This window comes from Protopterus annectens, chromosome 4.part0 (assembly GCF_019279795.1).
Source record: "Protopterus annectens isolate FY-2018-M chromosome 4.part0, PAN1.0, whole genome shotgun sequence".
NCBI classification, from domain to species: Eukaryota; Metazoa; Chordata; order Ceratodontiformes; family Protopteridae; genus Protopterus; species Protopterus annectens.
In genome coordinates, this window is record NC_056733.1 from 1,987,386,680 (window position 1) to 1,987,414,658 (window position 27,979).

The 27,979-nt window shown below is 46.7% G+C and overlaps 1 protein-coding gene across 2 annotated transcripts in view; it reads left to right on the forward strand.

The window, feature by feature from the left end:
- HMGXB3 (HMG-box containing 3) overlaps positions 1 to 27,979 on the forward strand; it is a 1,387,103-nt gene that overhangs the window by 277,549 nt on the left and 1,081,575 nt on the right. The window lies entirely within an intron of this gene.

Sequence of the window (27,979 nt, forward strand, 5' to 3'; positions counted from 1 at the left end):
CCCCTGATTGAATTTTGATTGTCATCTAGTCAGATTTGTATATGAAAAAGGACTTCATTTGTATTTTGCCATATTATACTATATTAGTTTTAGTTGTATTTGTATAGCTAGACTATTAGTTACTTCATATATTGTAGTGTATTAGTCTGATAGTGGAGCTTTTCTCCTCGGGCCTCTGCTGAAAATGGACATGTATCCAGCCAGACTAGCCCGGTTAACAAATGTAAAATAAAATAAAAATAATAAAATAAATGTCAGACCAGATGGTGTTTTTAGGATTTCCCAAAATGAATGTTGCACTGGTAAGAGGTTTTCTAAAAATTCTTGGACTGATGGCATCCATGATTCTCATCCTGTCTCATCTTCACATAAGAAAAATTCAGTGGTATGTCCAACATTGTTGGACGTAGCGTCTTCATTCCCCGGAATCTAAGTTTCTGGTGCTGCCTTTCGTCAGATGAGAATTACTGTGGTGGAGAAAACAGTTGAGTGTCAATCCAGGGCTTCCTTTTCCCCCTTCATTGCCAGTATAATCTGTCCAGACAGATTAATCTAACTTCGCCTGGGGAGCTGTGTCAGTAATGATGCAAGTGCAAGCCACTTGGACACCCATGGATGCACAGACACACCTCATTGTCAAGGAGATGTTGGCAGTGATTCACACCTAGAAAGTTCTTCACTGCCTTTGGACTCCAGGTCCACTTCTGGTGTTTGCAGATAATGCCATAGTGATGTGGTACCTCAAAAACAAGGTGGTATGAGGTCTTACCCTCTGTGCTGGTTGGCAATGATAGCTTGAAAGCAGGCTTTTCAGTATTCTTTGACTCTTCTGGCATCATGCATCCCTTCAGAGTAGAATATTCTGTCAGACAGATTGAGCAAATCCAGGGCAGGCCGGGACAAGTGGAAGCTCAAGGCAGTGGTGTTTCTAGACCTAGTGTAGACGTGGGGGACATCTCGGGTAGATTCGTTTGCCTCCTGTCAAAACGGACATCTGGAGAAATTATGTTCCAGCAGCCAAGATTGGATTACAAGACAGATTCTCATTCCCTTGGGGGGGGGGGGGGTCCTGTATGCATTTTCACCCTATCCACTGATTCACGAGGTACTTAAAGTCCAAAGAGAAATGCCAAAGATTGCTGTGGAGACCCTATTGGCCCAGGCAATCCTGGATGTCCTTCTATTCATATGCTGCTGTATTTATGACATCAGGGAGTTTCCTTTGGTGAACTCTCGATGATCTGTCCATTGTACAAAAGTTAAATACTACCGCTAGGGTGCGCATGACATCCTTCTCCTCTTCTCTGACGTCAGTTACAAATGGACGTCTGATATAAGGTGGACGTCAGCACGCAGCCACCTCAGAACTTTTCTGCAGTCTGTGTGACTACCAGCTCCAGTCATCGCTTTATCGGAAGAAGCGTTTTTCTACATCCGACTCCAGATAAGTACCCCATAGGGGTTTTCTAATCTTTACTTGCTATTGCTTTGAGTTTCATGTCAGGTAGGAAGGGCAAGTGTAGGTCTGGAAGGCAAATTCCATATAAGGATTCACATGAGTTCTGCTTATTCTGTCTAGGCCGAGAACATTGACCATACCACGTGTAGTATTTGTCAGGCATTTGTCCCCAAAACCCTTAGAAATTTTCCAAGGTTACTTTCTACCAGGCACTCTAAGGTTGTACATAGACAATACCACTGTATTGAGGTACATCAACAAGCAGGAGGGGACAAAGTCCTACCTCCTGTGCGGACTAGCACTGCAGGCTTGGGAAATTGTATTGGGGAAACGGATCCTTCTCCAAGCAGTTTGTATCCCTTCTGCTGAAAATGTAATGGCAGATTCATTGAGCAGGACCATGACCCTGTCTCACGAATGGATGCTGAACAGGGACGTGTTTTTGGACCAGGTACATCGATGGGGTATCCCAGATGTAGATCTCTTCGCCTCCCCCATGAACAGACAGCTCCCGACGTTTTGATCCATGGTACCTCACCTAGAGGCTTGGAAGATGTGCTCTGTTGATTTCCTGGAAGGGGATGTATGCCTATGCATTTCCCCCCCTCCCTCTTATACAAAGTGTCCTCTGAAAATTCGGAGGGAACATCCTCAAATCTTGCTGGTGAGTCCCTGTTGACCAATGCAGCACTGGTTCCCTCTTCTATTTTACCTAGCCAAAGGCAATCACCACAAGTTATTCCACCGAATGGACCTACTCACACAGGACAAGGGAACACTCCTACACCCCCCCAACTGTCCACTCTGAACCTCACACTGTGGGTGATAGGGCGCTGATTCCCTTCAGACACCTATACTCAGAGTACGTGCTCCAGGTTCTGCAGGAGGCCAGAAAACGGACTACTAGAAAATCCTACCCATCCAAATGGAGATTTTCATTGTGGTGTCTAAAAAAAATAACCTGCAACCACTGAGAGTAGAGCTTCCAGTGGATGTCCTTCAAGGATGCATCTGCAGTCCTTACAAATGGGTTGTCCTGTCGTCAGGCAGTCCTTCGGTCGGCCGGATTCCAAAGTCTGGGTCTGGCCTCGGCTGGTGTCGCACTTCACCCGACATCATAGCTGCAGTTATTCGGGTATAAAGGCATCAGCCGACGCCATTTTCCTCAGTCTTTCTTGCCGCGTGGCGCCCGAAGCAGAAGCTGTTCGCAAGTGCCGGTTGGTCAGAACCAGAGATTACTACTACCGAATTCTTCTACTACCGAAGACTTCTAAAAAGCTAAGTACCCCGTTGGGGACTCTTTCTTGCCTCAGCCGATGTCAGAAAAAGTGAATAACTGTTTAACTTGTGGGAAACAAATACCTCATAAAGATTTCCACTCTTACTGCTTACCTTGTTTAGGCCCAGACCACGACGTAGCAGCTTGTCTAGCCTGTGCTTCTTTTAACCGACGGACGCTTAGACGTCGGTCGGAATTTGCTGAGGAGTTTTTCGGCTCCGATTTTGCTTACATTATGCCGTCGGATCCTCCGACTACGCAAATATCAAAAAAGCGCAAGGAAAAGGACCGACACTCGCGGTCTGTGGTTTCGGCCGAAACCGCGGTTAGGCCAACCGCGAATGTCTCTGTTTCGGCTGAAACCGAGCAAGCGGTTCTTCCTTCAGCCAAAAACTTACCTCCTACCGAGGCCTCTTCCAACCTCGTGGAATCGGCTTCTGATTTACCTTCTGCTCAGGCAGTTTCTCAGGAATTATCTGACACTATCCCCTTGGATATCTCCACCCCTGCACGTGGAGCTGCTAGGCCACCTGCAGCTATGTCCATTAAGGCTTTTGCCAGGGCTAAAGCAGCTAAAACTACTAAATCTGTGCCTGCTAAGACCCCCTCTCACAGGCCTAGCTCTAATTCACAAATGCTTAGTCTAGCAGAGGATCTCATTTCTTTAATCCGGGGATCCCAATCTCACACAGACAGGGCCTCTCACCCACCTCCAGAGAAGAGGCCTAGAGCAGAGCCCCCTGAACCAGTTTCTACAGATGATTCCTCTGATGATTCAGATAATACTAACCCTCCAGAGGCTTCTTTCTCCCCTTATGAAGACTCTGATGCTGAAGAGTCCATCCCTTCTGCCTCTCCGCCTGAGGAATTTTCCTTTGGGGAAACCTTGCATGCTATGAGAGAACAATTTCAGTGGCAGGGCCAGTATTTCTCAGACTCTAGGAAGAGGCTTAGAACCTTTCTGCAATTACCACAACATAGGCCTTTAGCCATTCCTCCAGTTCTCTCTGTTGTAGACAATGCATTTAATGATGCTTGTACTGCTCCTGATTCACTTCCACCGGCCCCTGCTAAGCCCGATAGGTACTACAGGGTTCCGGATACTCATCACCATTTGTATAAAGCTCCTTTTGCAGATCCCGAGACTATCTCCCAGGGTCCTAAGGCTGTAGCAGCTACCTCTGCCAAAACCCCTCCCTCTGAAAGGGAATCCAGGTCCTTAGAGATGGGGTAAAAAGTTTACACTTCTGCAACTCTTTCAGCTAGAGCATTGAACTGTCAATTCCACATGATCCAGTATCAAGAATTTATGCTAGACCAGTTAACCAAAAAGCTGTCCTCAGATGAACCATTAGACAAAAAATCTGTTCAGGAAATGGTACATAGCATTCAGCAGGTCAGTAACCATTCCTTAAAATGCGGCTATGATGCACTGGAAGCTTCTTTCAGATCAGCCATGACTGGCACAGTTATCAGAAGGCATGCATGGTTAAAAGAGCAGGCCTTACCAGACCATGTGAAATCAAATTACTAGATGCTCCCATGGACAAGATCAATTTGTTTGGCTCTCCTGCACAACAGGTGCTGAAGAAGATGGAAGAGAAGGCAAAATCTGTCCAAACAGTGAAAGATTTCTTACAGGTCCAACCTCCAAGGTTTAGCAGGAATTGGCCCTCCAAGAATTGGTCCTTTCCCGACTCCTCCAGAGCCCAGAGAGGCAGGAATAGGCGTTCAAGAGGCGAAGTCAATCCAGAGGTGCCTACAGGGACGCCAGTGGCAGGGTAACAACCAGCGAGGTGCAGCCACGGACACAGCCACCACCACTACTACAGGACAATCACAGTGACTTGGTTCTAGCACGCCTACCAGGGAACAACTAAAAGCACCCTTGGGCGGAAGCTAGCTTTATTTTCAGTAAACTGGCATTACATCACAAGAGACAAGTGGATTTTGCAGACAATAGACCAAGGTTACAGGTTTCACTTCCATACTCTACCAGGGAAGAGGAATGCCAAACCTACCTCCAAATCAAAAGGCAGAAGCTCTAAAACAAATATCTCAATTATTAAAAATGAGAGCTGTCGAAAAGGTACCATCTATGGAGCAAGGACAGGGATTTTACTCCAGACACTTCCTGGTACCAAGAAAAGAAAGCAAATGGAGACCTATTCTCGACCTGTCCACTTTAAACACATTCCTCATTGTTCCAAAATTCAAAATGCTGACCCTACAGCAGCTTCTTCCCATGCTGGGCAAGGAGTCTTGGCTGGTAACTCTAGATCTCAAGGAGGCATACCTGCACGTTCCCATACGACCAAATTGCAGAAGATACCTCAGATTTCTTGCAGGATCAGAGCATTATCAATTCTCAGCATTGCCCTTTGGCTTATCTACTGCCCAGAGTGTTCACGAAATGCCTGGCATCAGTAATTGCTCACTGCAGGCTCCAGGGAATCCAAATCTACCCTTACCTGGACGACTGCCTGATACAAGCGGACAACAAAATCAAGTTAGCAGAAGACTTGAAAAGGGTCATTTACCTACTACAAGCCCTGGGATACACAGTCAATATAAACAAGTCAAGGCTGATACCATCCCAAAGGATAACCTTCTTGGGTGCAGAGCTGGACACATCGAAGCAAATGGCATTCCTAACAGTAGAAAAACAGGAGCAACTTCCTCTATACTTCTTGGCATTAACAAAGCAGAACCATCTAACAGCAAGAAAAGTCCTGCAAGCCTTGGGTTTCATGGCATCCTGCATAATATTGGTTCCACATGCCAGACTGCATATGAGAAAGTTACAGTAGTACCTAAGGAATTTATGGTCTCAGCACAAGCACAGCCTAGAAACCCAAATTCCAATAATTCCATGCCTGAAGCAAGAATTCCAATGGTGGGCTCAGGCCTGTCAATCAAACAAAGGCTTGCCCTTCCACAACACTCAACCAAGCCAAACCATTACCACGGACGTCTCAGACCTCGGTTGGGGGGCCCACATGCTGGACAAGTGCATACAAGGCTTATGGACTCAAGACCAGCTGCACCTACACATAAATCAAAAGGAAATGCTGGCAGTAAAACTGGCAATTCAGACATTCAGACCATTTCTTCGAAAGGGTCAACTGTTGATAAGGACAGACAACACCACAGTTATGTGGTACATCAACAAACAGGGAGGCACACATTCGTACCCTCTATGCCGGATGGCAATGGATCTCTGGAATGTGGCCCTGAGTTACAACGTTCAGTTACAAGCAATTTTTGTACCAGGAAAAGAAAACATTCTAGCAGACATACTAAGCAGGACTACCACGGATGCCCACGAATGGATGCTGCATCCGGACATCTTCAAAACCATTACAAGAAAATGGGGACTCCCTCAAATAGACTTATTTGCATCCCCACGCAATCACCAACTAAAGAAATTCTGCACAAGGATGTACCACCCACTTGCTTGGAAGGTGGACTCCCTATCTTTCAGTTGGAAAACCTGACAGCATATGCATTCCCACCACTTCCTTTGATGCACAAGGTGCTATTGAAGATCAAGGAGGACCGTCCAAGGATCATCCTGATAGCTCCAGACTGGCCAAGACAACATTGGTACCCATTACTGAGGAGCATGTCTCGGGAACAAATATGGCACCTACCCTTGTTCCCTTGCTGTTAACACAGAACAACTACAACACCCTGCATCCAAACCTGAAAACACTGCAGCTAACTGCCTGGAACATTGCATAAGAACAAATAACCCAAATTTATCCCAAAGGGTAAAAGACATTATCTTGGAGGCTCGCAGACCCTCAACAAGAAAAAATTATTCAGCAAAATGGAAAAGATATTTCATTTGGAGTACTACAAAAGGAGAAAATGTGTCACTGGTAAACATAGCCAACATCCTGGAATACTTGGCAGAGCTCTTCCACAAAGGCCTGTCCTATTCTTCCATCAAGATTCATGCATCAGCTATTTCAGCAGAATACGACTTGGATCCTCCAGTCTTCTCACATCCTCTGCTCAGGCAGTTTCTGAGAGGAATTAAAAATGTAAAACCGCCTAGGAAGCCACCATTGCCAGCATGGGACTTGAACTTTGTGCTAGAAAAATTGACACTTCCTCCTTTCGAACCAGCAGCAACAGCAGAATTACAATGCTTATCATGGAAAACTGCTTTCCTGTTGGCAATCACTTCAGCAAGAAGGGTATCTGAGCTACAGGCACTAATGGCAGTACAGCCCTTCCTGATCTTCCACCAAGATAGAGTATCCATGAGAACTAATCCTACTTTTATGCCTAAGGTGGTCTCCAGAGTATCTTTGAATCAGGCTATCCACCTACCTACATTCTTCCCCAACCCTCAGAACAGGGAGAAAGGCTGTTGCATACCTTGGATGTGCATAGACAATTACGCTACTACCTGGACAGGACCAAGGGCAATAGGAAAACTGACCAGCTACTGGTAGCATATGCAACAGGAATGGAAGGAAAAGCAATTTCAAAACAGACAATCTCTAAGTGGATAGGAAATTGCATTAGATTTTGTTACTCCTACCATGGAAAGAAAACTCCAGAAAACATCAGGCCTCACTCTACAAGGGCTACAGCCACTACCACAGCTTTTCTACGAGGAGTGGCTACCAAAGGCATTTTAGAGGCTGCTACTTGGAGCTCCGTGCATACATTTGCCAAGCATTATAATTTACCTTTATACTCCAGATCCCGAGCAGGTTTTGCCACTGCTGTTTTGCAAGGGATCTTAACTACACCATAATTTTATTTCTCCTCCTCCCCCAGTTTTGCTATGGTATTCTACCCATTTGTAAGGACTGCAGATGCATCCTTGAAGGACATAGTACAGTTTTGTACCTACCATAAATGTAGATGTCCGATAGGAATGCATCTGCAGTCAGGATTACCCACCCTCCTTCCCCTCTGTGGTACTCCTAGGGTATTTGCCCATCTTGTAGCTAGCTGGGGGAATCTATTATGGTGTATTTGTTTGTATATATGTACATACATGCCTATTTTTTGTTTGCTCTCTACTATTTGGAATCATTTGCATTTATCCAAATTTAGCCTTCCTAGAGGGCACCTGGCATCTGGGGCAAGAAACACTGAGGAAAATGGCGTCGGCTGATGCCTTTATACCCGAATAACTGCAGCTATGACGTCGGGTGAAGTGCGACACCAGCCGAGGCCAGACCCAGACTTTGGAATCCGGCCGACCGAAGGGCTGCCTGACGACAGGACAACCCATTTGTAAGGACTGCAGATGCATTCCTATCGGACAACTACATTTATGGTAGGTACAAAACTGTACTTTTTGTCTTATCTGTGTGACATTATGAAGTCTGGATTATCTTGTTCCTCCATTAAATGCATTTGTATGCCATTTCTGCATGTCTGCCTTTAGTACCTCCTCTAGCTTCCAGGTCAGAAGTCAAACACCTCCTGAGAGGAGCTTTTCATCTCAGACCCCGAAGGAAACCCATCCCCCCTTGGAATCTTAACATCCTGGAGAAATTGGCGCTCCTACCTTTCGAACCAGCCAAAGACTGTTCCCTCCAACATTGCACCTGGAAGACTATCCTCCTGGTGGCCATCACATCTACCAAAAGAGTCTCGGAACTCCAGGCCGTTGTGGCAGACCCCCTTCACTGTCTTCCACAAGGACAGGGTATGCTTGCACACTAACCCCTCTTTCATGCCTAAAGTGGTCAATGAGCTGTCTTTAAATCAAACTTTAACTGTGCCAACCTGTTTCCCCTCTCCACAGAACAAGGCAGAGAGGATACTTCATTCCTTAGACGTTAACAGACAGCTCTGGTATTACTTGGCCAAAACGAAATCCGTATGCAAATCAGACAGGCTGTTTGTCTCTTACCAGTCAAGAGCCCTGGGTCATCCTGTTTCTAACCAAACCATATCCTCTTGGATATCTAAAACTATTTCATGCTGTTAAACTAGTCATGGTAAGTCTCTCCCAGCCCCAGTTAGGGCTCACTCTACCAGGGCAGTGTTTTCTTCTGGGGCATTCCTCAATGGATTAGACAAGGCTGTTATCCTCAAAGCAGCTACATGGTCCTCTGTTCTGATTTTCACTAGGCACTACAAGCTGGACTTGGTCTCCAGAGCCAGGGCATGATTTGCCAGAGCCATCCTCCATGGGTTTCTGGAAAGTGCTTCTGGTCTGCCTCCTCTTCCATAGGACAGGAGCTTTTGCACTCTCCCTGATGTCATGAATACAGCAGCATATGAATAGGACATAGTATCATTGTGTAAGAACTTAACATAACCTTAGATGTCCTTCTCTTCTATATGCTGCTGCATAGTTACAAACCCAGCCTTCCCCCTCACACTTGCCTGATTGCAGACTCCTGGAGTACCCACTCACGAGTCACTGACTCCGGCGGCATTCAGTTCTAAGGTGGATGTGTGCTGACGTCCACTTTATACCTGGTAACCAACATCGGAGAAGAGTCGAAGGACGCCTTGCACACCCTAGCGGTAGCATTTAACTTTTGTGTAACGGAGAGTTCATCAGACCAAACTCCTTGATGTCATGAATACAGCAGCATAAAGACATCTAAGGTTATGGTAAGTTGTTACACAACAATACTTTCTCCCTGTTAATAGTGTTGACCAAGGGCAATTACTACTAACTTCCTTACATGCTGTGGACCTGCTCACACGGTCTTGGTGGTGACTGATGCACCCTGATTTGTAGAAACTTCAATCGATAGTCTAGACGATTCTAGGTCGACTCTGTTTAGACATGTATCTGAAGCAGTTAACTTCATTTATTTGCAATCTGTGGGTATTCGGATCTATATCGGATCAGAGCTGGCAACTTTTTCAAGCATCTGCTCCAAGCTCTTCCCCTTACCCATAATCGCTCACATCTCCTACCTTCCCTCAGATCTTGTTTGCCGCTTCATGCATAAGCATCGTGGTCTCTTTTTAGCTCCAAGTTGGGTATAGTAAATGATAGTTTTTTCTTGTATTTGTAGTGAGTGTGTGTGGTCGTTAGTAAACCCTTTCCTCCCTTTGCTGTTCGTCGTTTTTTTGTTAAAAAAAAAAATAAAGTTAGTAAGGTAGTGTAGTAGGCCTAACCTGGCCTTAGTGTGTGTGTGGTAGTTTTGGCTTAAGTTTTGGCTGATTGGGTTTTGATTACGGCTGAGCAGCCAAAACCGACTTTTAAAAAATGCACAGTGTGGAGCCACAAGCTCTCACCGGCTGATGGCCACACTCTGTGTGTTATTTGTCTGGGTGTTCCCCATCTTTCTTTACCCTGTAGTGTGTGTGTGCAGGGTTCAACCCTAGGGCCCTAAAAGAAAGGAAGGCAAAGCTGGTAGTTAAGGGCCTTCTACCAGTTTCTGCCTTGGACATGGCGACCTCGACCTTGGCTCTTCCAGTAGTTGATCACCCCCCAGGCTGGGACTCAACCTCTCACTAAGCCTACTGAAGTGGGGACTAAAGGAAAAGAGAAGACAAGGACAAGAGAGGGGATAGGCACCGCAAGCAGTCTCCACAGCAGGAGCCCTTCCCTAGCTCGCCTTCCAAAGTGATTAGGACTACCTCTCCTCGGCTCCACTCCTCGAGGTTCTCCCCAGAGCTGCCAGAGCCCTTGGAATCGAGGCCTTCATCGAGGTCATCACACCGACCAGCCAGATCCGAGTCTGTCTCCTCCTAGTGCTTGACTCTGAGTCTGTCGGAGCTAGATATGGACAGGATGATGAGGTTCATTCGGACCCAAATCCAAATGGGAGTCTTGCCAGGCCCCTCCCCAGCCAGAGATGGGACCTCCATGCCCTTTTTCCATCCAGTCTCTCCTTCCCCGATCCGACCTGCGGTTTTGGGTTTATGGATCTAAGCTGGGGTTTGGCCCCGGCGGTTCCTCCAACCTCGATGCCGGCGATTACCTTGATTTCCTCAGCTCAGATCTGTTCGGATCCGAGCAACTCTTGGGGCCGAGAGTGGGGAGTCGGATCCGAGGGAATGGAGGTGCCTTCAGCTCCGACATTGTCGGATCCAAGCCGTTCCTTCAGAACCCTGGCTACCTCGGCCCCGATCCTCACGGCGAGCCGGGGAGAGCTTCCTCCTTGTTGGTTGCTAAGGAGGTGCGTTCTCCATCAGCGTTCAATGTGGTGGAGAGGGTTCTCTCCCAAGGATCGAGACCCCAGCCTATTGCCTTGGACTCCCCAACCCCCCCCCCCCCCAGGCTCCTGTGAATTTGGTCGCGACTCCCATCAGTTTGTCCCAGGGACAGCCCGTGCTAGAGGACCTCCAGGTGGATCCCATTGTGGAACCCCCCCCCCCCGTGACTTACGAGCTCTCTTCAGAGAGTCCCACTGAAGAGGGTCCCCGTAAGCACTTGTGTAAAAGGAGGCACATGGACACCCCCGAGTCCCTCACAGAAGATACTCACTTAGATGAAGGTGAGGGTTCCCCCAGGTCACCTCCCGAGGATGTCTCCTTTGGAGACATCATGGAGATCCTCCGCTAGAGGGGAGGTTTTTCAGCCCCAAAACCCTCTACAGATGAGTCAGTATTCCTGGAGGCCTTTGGTATGGGCCCATCTACATCTTGGGTGTCCCTTCCTGCGGATCCCTTAATGGATCTCATTACCACGCGGGCATGGAAGGAGCCTGACACCATAGAGCCAATACCTAAATGCCCAGACAGGATCCTCCCTCCTCCCTCAGACAGACAGGCCTGGTACAAGGGATCCCTGGTGGATGCTATGGTGGTTGCAGCTGCCACCAAGAGAGAACTGGCACAAGAAAGTTCTTCGGTCCACCCTCTGGACAAGGAGTCTAGGGTGGTGGATCGGTTTGGGAAGTGAGTTTTTTCTTCAGCGACGTTTTCTATTCGACCACTGAATTATTTGGCACACGTCATACGACTTCAGCGAGACCTAGTGACAGGGTTTGCTGTGTCGCCCCCAGAGTATTTGTCGCCGGAGGACAAGCAATTGTTCTCCGAGAAAATGTCTACTCTCAAATCTGTATTGAACACGTCCATGCATCTTCTTTCCCATGCCGTGGAAGGAGCGGCTAGGGTAGCTGGGACCGGTGTAGCTATGAGGCGAAACACTTGGCTCACACTGTGTCAATTCGCGGACCCCTTCAAGGCATCATTCACAAATGCTTCCTTTGATGGTTTTTCCCTGTTCGGGAAGACAGTACGTGACACCCTGGTCCAGAGCGAGAAGGATGGGAAGACTCTGTCTGCTGTCGGAGTCCGCTTCTCTAACCCTCAAAGATCCTTTTCTAGGAATCAGAGAGGGATAGAAGATGTGGTTCTGAAAATCTCAGTTTTCCCAGGACTCTCAGGACAACTCGTCCCCTAAAGGCAGAGGGGGACAAGTCAGACTCCGACCCAGAGGCAGGGGGGGGGGGGTGAGGAACTTTGGGTCTAGGGAGAACTTCTTGGACAGACCCACGCAGCAGCCCTGAGGGGTTGCCCGACTGTCCTACTTTGGAGACAGTCTGGGGAAGATTATCACTGCACCTAATGGCTTGGGAGTCTATTATGGCGGACCGTTGGGTGCTTCAAATAATATCCAGAGGCTACTCCATCCCGTTAGTTGCCCCACCTGTCCAACCAAAGCGCCTCCCCGATGTTCCACCTGCTCAAAGGGAGGCGGCAGCACAAGAGATTTAAAATCTGCTTCACAATCAAGCCATCGAACCGGTCCCCTCAGATCAGTCTGGATTAGGCGTTTACTCCAGGTTCTTTTTAGTGACAAAAAAGACGGGGGACCTCAGGCCCATAATTGGACCTGTCAACCCTGAACCTGACCATAGCCAAGCATCCGCATGGTCACCTTACAGTCCATTCTGCTTTACCTCCGATAATGTGACTGGATGTGCTCGATAGACCTCCAGGATGCTTACTACCATATCAAAATTCGCAGAAGCTCCAGGAGATTACTTTGCTTCCGTCTGGGAGCCAATCCTTTCTAGATGATGATCTTCGTGTTTCACTGTTAGTCATTACATTTGGGTAATCTGCTGGCAGGTTGCCTTCAGTTGGCCTGATTAACAAAGTCTTGGGTCCTGCGTCGGTTGCTGTCTCTTCATCCATGACGTCAGGTCGTCAGGGGTATAAAACATGCAGCCGACGCCATTACATCAGTCTTTCTTGCAGCGCTGTGCCCGAAGCAGAAGCAGTTCACAAGTGCCGGTTGGCAGACTACTGAAATTTTCGTTTTCAAGTTTCAGAACCGAAGTCTTCAACTAAAAGCTAAGTACCCCATTGGGGAAACTTTTTCTTGCTCCTTACCGATGTCAGTAAAAGTTAGTAGTTGTATTACTTGTGGGAAGCAAATACCTCATAAGGATTTTCATTTGTACAGCATTCCTTGCCTAGGGCCTGACCACGATGTACCTTGCTGTCTGTTTTGTGCTTTATTGCATCAGCGCACTATCCATCGTTGGTACATTTTTGCTTCTAAATGTTTCGGTTCTCAGTTTAATTATCAAGACGTTACATTGTTTAGCCATCCGACTACCGGAATACCGAAAAAAATGCAAAGAAAAAGAGACAGGCCGTTGAGGTCCAAAACCACCGCCGACACTTCTCCTAAGCCAGTCGCCAGTTCGCCGGTACTCAGTGAGTCGCTTTCGCAGCCCCTGATACCCACTACTTCTAATTCGCAGGCCTCTACTGACACCCATTCGGAGTCCAGTATGCCGTGAGGTGCTTCACCTATGGAACCCGTGGATGTCTCTACCTTGGATGTGTCCGGAGCCACTGTGCAGACACCGGCTTCAGAGGGTGCATTCAGGCCTACAGACTTGCATATTAAACTGACTCCACCTTCAATACTTAGGCCTAAATCTCGATCTATGTCTAAAAAATGATGCCCAAGCCACATGTTCAGGTCCCTATGCCTAAAAAACAAATGATCAAAACGGCTGAAGATTTAATTACTCTAATCAGGGGTAGTCAACTCCCCCCCCCCCTTCTAAGAGGCCTAGGGCTGAACTTGACTATGACTCTTCTGAACAGGACTCTGTTTCTTCTGACTCTTCTAATGACCTGGATTTGTCCATACCTACTTATGAGGACTCTGATGCAGAGGATTCCATTCCCTCCCCTCTGCTTCTCCCCCTGAGGATTTTTCTTTTGGGGAAACTTTGCATACCTTAAGGGAGCCTTTCCACTGGGAAAGTCAGGATTTTTCTGAATCCAAAAAGAGGCGTAGGGATTTCGTTCTTCTTCCTCAGCATAGGCCTTTGGCTATACCTCCTGTACTAGACATTGTTGATGTGTTTTCGGACTTCAGTATGGCCCCTGATTCCTTGCCTGTAGCCCCTAGTAAACCAGACAGATACTACAAGGTTCCGGAGTCCTACAAATTCCTTTTCAAAAATCCTGTTGCGGACCCTGAAATCATTTCTCAGGGGCCCAAGGGCATTAAGGCTTCTACTGCTAAAAATCCTACCCCTTCTGACTCCAGGGTGCTGGATAGACTGGGTAAAAAGGTTTATACTTCTGCAACCTTGGCAATCAGGGCTTTAAACTCGATTCCTTATGCTAAAATATCAACAGCATATCATGGGACTACTTAAACAGAAAATGATGTTGATTTCTGACTGTGTGGAAAAGAAAGATTTACAGGATTTATTGCATTCAGTTGAACAAGTTGAAAAACGTACTTTGCAATGTGGTTTTGATTCTTTAGAGGCCTCTTGCAGGGTTGTTGTTACTGGGTCTGTGCTTAGAAGGCATGCTTGGCTTAAGGAGCAATCTCTGCCTGATCATGTTAAAGCAAAACTGTTGAATGCTCCTTTGCAGCAGGGACCGTCTGTTTGGCAATAAAGCTGAAGAAGTTCTAAAAAAGATGGAAGATAAAGCTAAATCTATGCAAACTGTGAAAGACTTCTTATAAGTACAACCTCCTAGATTTAGTAGGCACTGGCCTACTAAGAACTGGTCCTTTCCAGAGCCTCTCAAGCCAAACCCAGACACTCCAAAAGCACCAGGCTTCAGTCCCAAGGGACTTTCAGAACTAAGCAATGAGGTGCTTCTACTTCCAAATCTGGAAATAACAAGACACCACCCTATGTTAAACAGTCTCAATGACTATCCTTTAAAATTACCAAGCACTTGCCTCTTAGCCGCCCCTTTGGGGGGGAAACTGGCTCTTCATGCAAAAAACTGATAACTTATAACCCAGGACAAATGGGTTTTAAATATAGTGTCCTAGGGATACAGTTTTCATTTCCACACGTTGCCAACTCCAAGCAGGTGGCCAGACCTGCCCCCAAATCAGTGGGCAGAGGCTCGGAAACAAGTACTTTCCCTCCTAAACATGGGGGCTATTCATATAGTGGTAGAAGAGGAAAAGGGACAAGGTTTCTATTCCATACTTTTCCTGGTACCCAGAAAAGACAAGTCATGGCACCCAATTCTGGACCGGTCTACTCTAAACACCTTTCTGGACATTCCAAAATTCAAGATGCTGACTCTTCACCAGTTACTTCCTATACTAGGCAAGGATGCCTGGTTGGCAACTCTAGATTTAAAAGAGGCTTACCTGCATATCCAGTCAGGGAATCTTGCAGAAGACACCTACGTTTCAAAGCAGGCTACTTGCATTATCAGTTATCTGCACTGCCCTTTGGCTTGTCTACTGCGCCCAGGGTGTTCACAAAGTCCCTGGCTCCAGTAATTGCATTTTGCAGGCAAAGAAATATTCAGATCTATCCATACCTGGACGATTGTCTAATTCAGGCAGAAAACCAGGCCATTCTTCTAAAACATCTGGCGTTTGTAAAAAGGGTTCTAACTTGTCTAGGGTACACCATAAACGAAAATAAATCACAACTGGTACCCTCTCAAAAAATTACATTCCCTGGTGCAAGCTTGAATACAACTGCTCAGATGGCTTTCCTTACACCAGAAAAAAATTCATTTGGTGACTTACTTCAAACAGGTGGCCACAAAAACCCTGCTAACTGCAAGACAAATACTGCAGGCCTTGGGGTTCATGACCTCCTGCATTCTTCTAATTCCATATGCAAGACTGCATATAGGTTCATAGGTTCATAGGTTTATACTAGGCTATCTGCCCTAAGGCATTTATAAGCCTAGCCCAAATTTTTGTGGCTTACGCCACCCCTTATATGGAAAAATACTGTGCCCATTAGTTTGTTGTGCCTCTGTCCAGCAGTGACACAGGGATGATTCCTGGGATAAACCTACGATCTCCCATCCACAGGTCAAGATTTCTCTTGAACAGAGCCAGCAAGGTGCTCTGCCTCACATGGACCGGGATTTTATTCCACAGCATAGGGAGTCTCTGAGTGATAAATCTATCCCTCCAGCACGTTCTATTTATATCCGTGCTAAGGTTTAAGTCGCTTGCTCTAGTGGTTTTGGTGGATTTGGATTTTTTGAGGTGGAGCATGTCCATTAATTCCGGGTTGGACATGGCCTTGTATGTCAGGCACATGTCACCTCTGAGCAGATGGTATGCAACTGAATAGAGCTGGAGTTTCTTCAATCTGGCAGCATATGACAGATTTTGGAGTCCCTTTATCCTTTTGGTGAGGAACTTTGGGGTCTCTCCAATTGCTGCAGATGTCAGGTGAGATACATCCCTAATGGGGCATTGTACTCGATCATTGGTCTGATAAGTGAAGAGTACAGGGAACAATGACCTCACTAGATCTGGATGTGAATCCCTTCATGATCAGGTGGGCAATGTAGAAGGTCTTTCTAACCACTTTAGCAACGTGAGTGTCAAAAGAAAGGCCACTGTCAACCTGGGTCCCCAGGTCCCTGATAACCTCTTCTGTGCTTAGTGGATTGCCACCTATATGGTAGCTTGGGGTTACCTTGTTTTTCCCGAAGGGTATGACTATACATTTTTTGGCGTTTAACTTCAGGCCATGGCTCTGGCACCAGCTTTCTGTTTCCGTGAGTCCCTTCTGAAGGATATCCGTGTCCGATGCACTTTCCACTATGGCGCCCAGTTTGCAGTCGTCTGCAAACTTTGTCAGCCAAAGTCCTCCCATGTTGGCCTGTACTTCTGAGAAGTAGATGCCGAACAATAGGGGGCCAAGGACCGAGCTCTGTGGGACACCACTTGTGACCGGCTTGGAGTCTGACATAGCGCCAGTAACTCTAACCCTGTGGGTTCTGTCCTTAAGCCAGTTTGCAACCCATCTTGTGACATATGGGTTTACATTTAAGCTGGTAAGTTTTTCTACAATACCCGAGTGGGGTATTATGTTGAAGGCCTTTGCAAGGTCAAGGTAGGCTGTATGGACTGCCTTTCCCTCATCAATGGCCTTGGTGACTGTTTTGAAGAAGTCGACCAAGTTCAAAAGGCATGATCTGCACTTGACGAAGCCAAACTGGGTCGGGTCCAATGTCTGCAAGTCCCCTATATCTTTGTTTATGAGCTCCATTATGATCCTCTCTATAGCTTTGCAGACTAGACTTGTTAAGCTTATGGGGCGGTAATTACCAGGGTCCGTAGAGGCACCGCCTTTGTGGAGTGGGACCACAGTTGCCGTGACGCCACTCCTTGGGCACGATCCTGTGGTAAGGCTGAGATTAAACAGCTGCCTTATGCGGGTTTAATTCCTCATTTAGCTCGTAGCACACAGCCGGGACACCATCCGGTCCCATTGATGCTGTGTTTTTAGCTTTAGAGAGAGCAGCTTTCACCTGCGCATTTGAGATGTCTGGGAGGCTACACTCTGCTGGGATAGTTATCTCTCCTTTAGGGGAGAGGGGTGAAGTTTGCACTGAACCTGTCTGCCAGTATGTTGGCAATGTCTGTGGGTTCAGTGATTTTTGTATCATTTTGGACTAATTCTGAGCATATCTGGGAGTTTCCACCCAGGTTCCTAACATAGCTGAAAAAGGCCTTATGATTGTCCTTTGAATCCATGGCAATTTTTCTCTCAAAATTGGCCTTAGTTGATTTTATGAGTGCTCGTATTTTTTACTAATAATGATCAGGGGTGACTTCCCTTTTATGGATTTTGTTCTATCATGTAATGGCTTTCTCCTCTTATTGTAAAGTTTGTTAATGGCTGGGGTCCACCAGACTGGACGTTTGCCCTTTGTGGAAAGAGTCTTGGTTTTATTTGGGATTGCCTGATCCATGCAGTCCTGGAGGTGTTCATAGAAGGCATTTGTAAGGGCTTCCGCAGCTTGGGTTGTGGTTTCCACTGGCAGTGGTACTTAAACGTTTATGGAGTCAACATTGTCACAGCCTGGAAACAATGATTCCTATCATACCCTGCCTGCACCTAGAGTTCCTATGGTGGGCAGAGACCTGCCACCAAAACAAGGGACTGCCATTCGTACCACCCCCTGCTGCCCAAACCCTAACTACAGATGCTTTAGACTATGCATGGGGGGCTCATCTGGCAGGGAAGTGCATTCAGGGCAAATGGAGCCCAAATCAAATGCACCTTCATATCAATCAAAAGGAAATGCTAGCTGTGCAGAATGCTCTGACAGCCTTCAAGGACTACCTTCATCCAGGACAACTAATGGTAAAAGACGGACAACACCACGGTTATGTGGTACATAAACAAGCAGGGGGGTACACATTCCTACCCCCTCTGCAGACTAGCCATGGCATTGTGGTACACGGCCTTGAGCTACCAAGTACAACTGCAAGCTCAATTCCTGCCAGTAAAGCTGAATATTCTGGCAGACGAACTAAGCAGAAATCTCATGGACCCACACGAATGGAAACTGGAACCATGGATTTTCAACATGTTGACTCGCAAATGGGGGTGCCCAGACATAGATCTTTTTGCCTCACTCCAGAACTACCAGGTGGACAAATTTTGCACAAGAACTCCTCACAAAAATGCCTGGAAATTGGATGCTCTGTCCTTCAGCTGGAAAAAACTCAGTCTGTGCCTTTCCCCTCTGCCTCTGCTCTCCAAAGTTCTACTAAAAGTCAAACAAGACAAACCAAAAATTATTTTGATTGCTCCAGACTGGCCTCGCCAACACTGGTGTACCCTCTCTTGCACAGTGTGTCACAGATTTCTCCATGGCACCTGCTTCAGACACCTTCCTTACTGTCTCAGCAGGAGAACCAAATTCTGCACCCTCAGCTACAAACATTAAATCTTGCAGCTTGGCTAATCATTTAAATTCACCCTTAGCATCCCTCAGCAAACCTGTGATGGATGTCATTTTGGAGGCGAGAAGACCTAGTACTAGAAAATCTTATGCTGACAAATGGAAAAGATTCTGTGCCTGGAATCAATCTCAAGGTATGAGCACAGCAGTGCCCAATTTACCTCAGATTTTGCAATACTTAACTGAGATGCTTCACAAAGGCCTGTCTTTTTCTTCCATAAAAGTCCATGCCTCAGCCATTTCTGCTCATTACAACACAGACCCCCCCCCCTCTTCTCTCATCCTCTGCTAAAGCAGCATCTCAGAGGGGCCAAAAACTTGAGACCACCCAGGAGAGCTCCAACCCCTGCCTGGGACCTTAACTTTGTATTGGAGAAACTCACTCTACCTTCTTTCGAACCAGCTGTTGCTGCAGACTTAAAATTTCTGTCCTGGAAAACAGCCTTCCTTTTAGCAATCACTTCAGCTAGAAGGATATCTGAATTACATGCCCTTATGGCAGTGGAGCCTTTCATTTTTCTTTCATGCGGACAGGGTGTCACTCAGGACCAGTCCATCTTTCATGCCCAAGGTTGGGTCCAGTGTGGCTCTTTATCAGTCCATTCATTTGCCAACTTTCTTTCCCAATCCACAGAACAAGGGAGAGCAGATTCTGCATTCATTGGATGTACACAGACAACTTAGATTCTACTTAGACAGGACTAAATCTCGAAGAAAATCTGAACAATTGCTGGTAGCATTTGCTGCAGGGGCAGAGGGGAAGGCTATTTCAAAACAAACCATTTCTAAATGGATAAGCCATTGTATTTATTTCTGCTATAAGCACCATGGAAAACCTATCCCACAGGGGATAAAACCTCATTCAACCAGGGCTGCATCTTACCTGTACAGCCTTTCTCAGAGGTGTCCCTACCAGGGACATCCTAGAAGCTGCTACCTGGAGTTCTGTACATACTTTCACCAAGCATTACCAGTTGCCAATTTTCTCTAAATCCAGAGCTGGTTTTGCCCCTGCAGTCTTGCAGGGCCTTATAGCTGGTCCTAATGCTATCTAAATACCTCCTCCCATCCTTAGCTTTGGGAATCTACCCAAATGTGATGACTGCAACGGTGAAACACGAAGTACATAGTACAGTTGTGTACACTTACCATAAATGTACATGATGTTCATCGTGTTACCCTGCTGCAGTCATCACACTTGGGTTATCTTGTCGTCAGGCGGTCCCGCAGTCGGCCTGAATTCCAAATTCTTGGTTCGGCATCGGTTGCTGTCGCTTCTTCCCTGACGTCAGTGCGCCAGGGGTATGGTGCCCGAAGCAGAAGCAGTTCGCAAGTGCCGGTCGGCCGACACCTGAGATTTTTGAATCGAATTTCAGTCCGAAGTCTTCAAAGCTACGTACCCCGTTGGGGAACCTTTTCTTGCCTCAGTCTGATGTCAGAAAAAGTTAACAATTGCATTTCTTGTGGGAAGCAAATACCTCATAAGGACTTTCATTCTTATTGTATACCTTGCCTAGGCCCAGACCACGACGTCACTGGTTGTCGGTTTTGTGCTAGGTTCAATAAGCGAACTATAAATTGACTCTTTGATTTTGCACGACACCACTTCGGTAGGAAATTTAATTAAACAATGCCGTCGGAGCAACCGACTACCAGCGTGCATAAAAAACACAAAGATAGACAGGCAGCCTAGATCCAAGCCAGACTCCGAAGCCTCGGCTGGGCTGGTCGCCGGTTCTCCGGTTTTCAGTGAGGCGCCTATGCAGCCCCTGACGACTGCAGAATTGGAACCACAGACCGCTTCGGATTCTCAAGCAGAGAGTTATAGGCCGACGCAGCCATTTTCTTTAGGCCCTACCGACAACATTGCAGAAGGAGAAGCCGGTGCTGCGGAAACACCTTCGGTTACAGAAGGTGTCTTCAGACAGTCTACTCTCACCATAAAATCTTATGCTAAGCTTAAGACTCCTCTAAAATCAAAATAGACTGCACATCAGTCTCCAGTTCAAGGCCCCATGCCTAAGAAACAGATGCTTAAAATGGCTGAAGATTTGATTTCTTTAATCAGGGGTTCCCACCCCCCCCAGACAAAAGGCCTAGACAAGAGGAGGATTATGCCTCCTCTGATCAAGTGTCTGTTTCCTCAGGCTCCTCTGAGGAACAGGATTACTCCTTTCCCCCTTATGAAGATTCTGATGCTGAAGATACCATTCCCTCAGCTTCTCCCCCTGAAGACTATTCCTTTGGGGAAACCTTACATACCATGAGGGAACATTTCCATTGGGAAGGTCAGGACTACTCCGACTCAAAAGGCTCCGAGAGTTTCTTTTACTCCCCCAGCACAGACCACTTGCTATCCCTCCAGTTTTAGACATTGTGGATGATGTTTGCTTAGAATCTAGTCTAAATCCAGATTCTCTGCCTCCTGCTCCAGCCAAACCAGATATATATTATAGAGTGCCTGACTCACACAAATTCCTTTACAAAAGCCCTGTTGCTGACCCAGAGACAATCTCCCAGGGTCCCAAAGGGGCTAAGGCTTCTATGGCTAAAAATCCTGTACCCTCTGAAAGGGACTGCAGAGCACTAGATAGGTAGGGGAAGAAGGTTTACACCTCAGCTACTCTAGCATGAGAGCACTAAATTGTCAATTTTACATGCTGAAAATACCAGCAATTCCTAATGTCTCAAATAAAACAAAAGATGAGCACGCACCCTCAACAGTCTGAATTCAAAGAAATGCAGGATCTGTTGCATGCAACTGAACAGGTGGGCAAACATACTTTACAATGTGGATTTGATTCCTTGGAAGCTTCCTGTAGAGCAGCTGTTACTGGGTCTGTTATACATAGGCATGCTTGGTTAAAGGAACAAACTCTGCCTGATCATGTTAAAGCAAAGTTACTAGATGCACCCTTACAGCAGGATGTCTTATTTGGGGTTGAAGCAGAAGAGGTTTTAAAGAAAATGGAGGATAAGGCAAAATCTATGCAGACGGTCAAAGATTTCTTACAGGTACAACCCCCACGCTTCAGCAGAAATTGGCCAGCAAAAAATTGGTCCTTTCCAGCTTCTGACAGACCACAGAGGGGTAAATACAGACGCCCAAGGGGCAGAGGACAAGCACAAATCCCTTACAAACCTCGCCAATGGGGCACCGCAACACAGAAGGGAGGAGAAGACAGATCCCAAACTACTAGAAGACAAACACAATGACTTAAACCTCAAACTGCCAAGCAAAAATCTCTTGGCAGCTCCCTTGGGAGGAAAATTAGCATTTTTTTTTTTTTTTTATAGACAACTGGCTCATTGTCACAAAGGACAAATGGGTCCTAGACATTATCTCACAAGGATACAGATTCCATTTCCACACCTTGCCAAGAATAAAAGGAATGCCAGACTTGCCACAAAATCAATGGGCAGAGGCACAAAAACAAATTACAGGTCTCATGGACATGAGAGCCATTCAACTGGTACCTACACAGGAGCAAGGCCAAGGATTTTACTCAGGGCTCTTTCTAGTCCCCAGAAAGGACAATGCTTGGAGACCCATTCTGGACCTTTCAATTCTAAGCACCTTCTTGCAAGTACCCAAATTGAAGATGCTAACACTACAGCAGCTTCTTCCCATGTTGGGCAAGAAAGCTTGGCTAGTAACGTTGGACCTCAAGGAGGCATACCTGCATGTCCCTATCAGACAAAATTGCAGAAGATGCGTCTGTTTCATTGCAGGTTCAACCCATTACCAATTCTCTGCACTGCCCTTTGCCTTATCTACTGCACCCAGGGTCTTCACAAAATGCCTGGCACCAGTAATTGCATACTGCAGACAAAGAGCAATTCAAATATACCCATACCTGGACGACTGCCTCATCCAAGCAGAAAGCAAGGACATTCCCTTACAACATCTGATTTTTGTAAAACACCTTCTAAGTTGCCTAGGGTACACAGTAAATGAAAAGAAATCAAAACTAATGCCCACACAAAATATGACCTTCCTGGGTGCCTGCTTGAATACAACGGCCCAGATGGCTTATCTGACGCCAGACAAACTACAACTAACTCAGTACTTCAAAATAATGGCAACAAAGACCCAACTCCCTGCAAGAAAAATTCTGCAGGCCTTGGGCTTCATGGCATCTTGCATACTACTAATACCATTTGCAAAACTGCATATGAGGAAATTGGAATGGTACCTGAAAAGCGTATGTACTCAACACAGCCACAGCTTGGAAACAATGATACCTGTCATTCCCTGCCTTCAACAGGAGTTTCTATGGTGGTCACAGGCATGTCACCTCAACAAGGGTCAGCCTTTCACCTTACCCCCAGCCAGGCAAACTATGACAACAGATGCATCAGACTATGCCTGGGGGGCACACATGGCAGGACGGTGCGTTCAAGGCATATGGACTGCAGATCAAAAGAATCTGCACATCAATCAAAAAGAAATGCTAGCTGTACAGAATGCTCTGACAGCATTCAAGGACCTCTTACATCCAGGACAACTTATAATAAGGACAGACAACACCACAGTAATGTGGTACATAAACAAACAAGGGGGTACACACTCCTACCCTCTATGCAGGCAAGCAATGACCTTGTGGAACACAGCACTGGCTTACCAAGTTCAATTACAAGCTCAATTCCTGCCAGGAAAAAAGAACACATTGGCAAACGACCTAAGAAGAAACATCATGGATCCCCACGAGTGGAAACTGGATCCACAAGTATTTGCAATGATAACTCAAAAATGGGGGTGCCCAGACATAGATCTGTTTGCCAACCCCCAAAACCATCAGCTTTCAAAATTTTGCACAAGGACATTTCACCATCAAGCTTGGAAAGTGGACGCACTCTCATTCAGTTGGAAAATGCTGACAGTATATGCCTTTCCTCCATTGCCCCTTCTCACAAAGGTGCTGCTGAACGTCAGGCTGGAGAGACCTCGAATGATACTTATTGCCCCGGACTGGCCATGCCAGCACTGGTACCCACTACTAAGGAACATAGCCCAGGACCCACCATGGATTTTACCACAAATTCCTCATCTACTCACACAGCAAGGCAGTCAGATTCTACACATCCAGCTCAAAACCTTAAATTTGGCTGCATGGCACATCACCTAAGCACCCAGCCAACCCCTCTTTCACAATCTGTTATGGATGTCATTCGGAGGCCAGGAGGCCCAGCACCAGGAAAGCCTACTCAGACAAATGGAAAAGATTTTGCGCCTGGAACCAAGCTAAAGGCCAAAATACCCTTCAGCCGGACATGCCTCAGATTCTACAATATTTAACTGAGATGTTACACAAAGGACTTTCTTTTTCATCTTATTAAAATCCACGCCTCAGCTATTTCAGCTCACTACAACACGGATCCTCCCTTATTTTCACATCCACTTCTAAGGCAGTATCTCAGAGGGGCAAAAAACATTAGGCCTCCCAGGAGAGCACCAACACCAACTTGGGACCTAAATTTTGTTATGGAAAAGCTTATGCTGCCACCTTTTGAGCCAGCTTTCTCAGCTGGCTTAAAGTTTATATCATGGAAGACTGCCCTGCTGCTAGCAATTACTTCAGCCAGAAGAGTCTCAGAGCTACAGGTACTAATGCAGTAGAGCCTTTCCTCATTTTTCATCAAGACAGAGTTTCTCTACGAACTAACCCCTCCTTTATGCCAAAGGTGGTATCCAGTGTGGCTCTAAATCAAACCATCAACTTACCCACCTTCTTTCCAAATCCACAGAACAAAGGAGAAAGACTACTGCATTCCATGGACATTCACAGGCAACTACGTTACTACTTGGATAAAACTAAGGCTTTCAGAAAATCTGACCAAGTTTTTGTATCCTATGCTACAGCATCACAAGGAAAGGCTATCTCAAAACAGACCATTTCCAAATGGATAGGACATTGCATATGTTTTTGCTACACCCATCATGGAAAACCAGTTCCTGCTAGCATAAGGCCCCACTCCACCAGGGCAGCAGCTACATCTACAGCCTTCCTCAGGGGAGTGCCAACCAAGGATATTCTGGAAGCTGCAACTTGGAGTTCAGTGCACACCTTCACCAAACACTATCACTTACCACTTTACTCTAAGCTTCGCCACTGCAGTTTTGCAGGGCCTTCTAGCCTCCTCTAACCCTGTTTGACTCCACCTCCCATCCTTAACTTTGGGATTCTACCCAAGTGTGATGACTGCAGCAGGGTAACATGATGAACATAGTTACCTACCATAAATGTAGATGTTCGAGTGTATACCCTGCTGCAGTCCAGGTTACCCTCCCTCCATCCCCTCTGACCTAACTAAAACCTTTCAATATCTTAAAATCTGATACAATCTTTGTGGTGTATTTGCTTATAGCTGGAGGGATGTTTTGTTTGTGCTAAGCTTTTATTATTGGTACTATCTACTGACCATCTCTTGGGGGGGGGGGGGGGGCACCTGACATCTGGGGCAAGAAAAACTGAAGAAAATGGCGTTGGATGCCTCTTGTATACCCCTGGCGCACTGACGTCATGGAAGAAGCAACAGCAACTGAAGCCGGCCCAAGACTTTGGAATTCAGGCCGACTGCGGGACCGCCTGACGACAAGATAACCCAAGTGTGATGACTGCAGCAGGGTATACACTCGAACATCTACATTTATGGTAGGTACAAAACTGTACTTTCGAGTGTATTCACTGTTGCAGTCCTGGTTTCCCTCCCTCCAGCCCCCTGACTTCTTTTGGCTATACCTCTATTCCTTTTTACTATGCTTAAAAGCTGTTTGGTGTATTTGCTTTTTTGTTGGAGGTATAACCTTGTTTATATATATTTAATTGCTTCCCATCAGGGGGGCACCTGGCATCTTGGGCAAGAAAAACTGGTGTTTTGGCTTCGGCTGCATGCTTTATACCCCTGACTGCCTGACGTCATGGAAGATGAGACAGCAACTGACGCAGGACCCAAGACTTTGATAATCAGGCCGACTGACGGCTACTGCAAGCAGATAACCTAAATGTGATGACTGCAACAGTGAATACACTCGAACATCTACATTTATGGTAAGTGTACACAACTGTAGTTTCAGAGCCCTACCCTTCGGTCTCACCACAGCCCCCTGGGTGTTCACCAAGGATTATGGCAGTCGTAGCGTCTCACCTGAGGCTTCAGGGAATTCATGTGTTTCCTTAACTAGATGATTGGCTCCTCACTGCTGCCACCAAGCATCTTCTTTGCTTTGCATCTTGCAGTCAACCTAGGGATTACCATCAACATCTCCAAGTCCTGCTTGAACCCGACACTGACCTTGGAATTTATAGGGGCACGGCTGGACACCCTACTAACTCGAGACAGAGTACAGAGCCTACGGGCGCATGTATCAGTGATCCTTGGCCCCAGGCCAGCAAGCGAGCGATGTTTTCCAAGCCCTAGGCTCCATGGCTGCAGCAATCTCAATCCTTCCCTGTGCGCTCCTTCACATGTGGGTGCTTCAGTGGACCCTGGCAGTACAGTGGTCTTGGCTAGAACTCCCCATGGGCTATCCAATTCGAATCAGCAGAGCCTGCAAGATGGCTCTTCTCGTGGTGGCTCCAATCGCCGAAAATCTTGGCAGGGCGATCCTTCATAGCACCCACAGCCCAAGCCACAGTGCCCATTGACACCTCCTAGCTCGGGTGGGGGGGGGGGCACTATTTGGGGAAGACTGTCCCAGACCGAGACCAGATTGCATATAAATGTTCTGGAGATGAGGGCAGTGCTTTTAGTGTTGCAAGCCTTTCATGCTGTTCTTCCCCCGGGGACAATTGCAGTTCAGTCAGACAACATGTCTGTTATCTGGTACATCAACAAACAAGGGGGAACCAGATCTTACACTCTGTCGCAAGGCTATGAGAGTGAGGGAGTGGGCGATCTCCACCAGTTGGTTTCTGATTGCAACGCACATCCCGGGATGCTCCCAACATTTTAGCGGCCATATGAGTGGTCTCTGAAACAATCGATAGCGGAGGAGATCTTCCTTGCGTGGGGTCAGCCTTGCTGCGATCTCTTTCAACATGAAGTTCAGCGAGTTCTTCACTCTGATCCCCTCACCAGGGAACTTCCCCAGAGATGCTGTCGTCCATGCTTGGCCTCCCGAGTTACTGTATGCTTACCCCCCATTACCTCTCATTCTGTAGTTTCTTCAGAAAGCTTACCGACTGGGGTGCAGAGTGATCGTCATTGCTCTGTTCTGGCCTCGTCAGGTGTGGTTCCCCTTCCTCTGGTCTCATGTTCTAATTCCTCCTCGGATTCTGGATCCTTGCCTGGATCTCATGTCTCATCCCTCGGGCATTTGTCCAGACGACTTGGACAGCCTCAAGCTGACTGCTTGGTTGCTCCAGTTCCCCTGATTGCTAGGACTCTCGGTCTGTCATCTTCGGTAAAGACTATTCTAGTAGCATCCCACAAAGCTTCCACTAGGAAGATTTATCGCAGTAAATGGAAACACTTCTCTAATTTGGGCTTCTCAGAGGAACCTAGATCCTAGATCCCTTTACAACCCCGGTTCCTGCAGTGTTGGAGGTTTTGGCCTGTATTTTCTAAGAAGGGGCTAGTTCCTCCACGGTAAAAGTGCAACTGGCATCCATCTAATTTTCACTTTGGCGAAAATATGAATGCTCTGGCCTCTTTGAGACTGTGTAAAGCTTTTCTGAAAGACACCTTTCTTTTACGCCCTCTGGTTAAGGACTCAGTCCCTTCTTGGGAACTTACCCTAGTTCTGCAGGCGTTAGTTGCTCCACCCTTCGAACCTGCAGCGTCAGTAGATTTGAAATTCTTATCCTGGAAGATAGCTTTCTTAGTGGCCATTACTTCGGCCTGGAGAGTTTCTGAGATTCAAACCTTGTCTGCCGTTCCCCCTTACTTGATCTTTCATAAAGACAGGGTCTCGCTCCGCATGAACCCTTCCTTCTTACTGAAAGTTGCCTCTGAATCAAATATTAATCAGACGATTAACCTGCTTGTTTTCTTTCCAGATTTTCAGAACAAGGGTGAATATAAACTGCATTTGCTAGATGTTCATAGACAGCTTCCTTTCTGTTTACACAGAACTAAACCCTTTCATCAGTCTGACCAGTTAT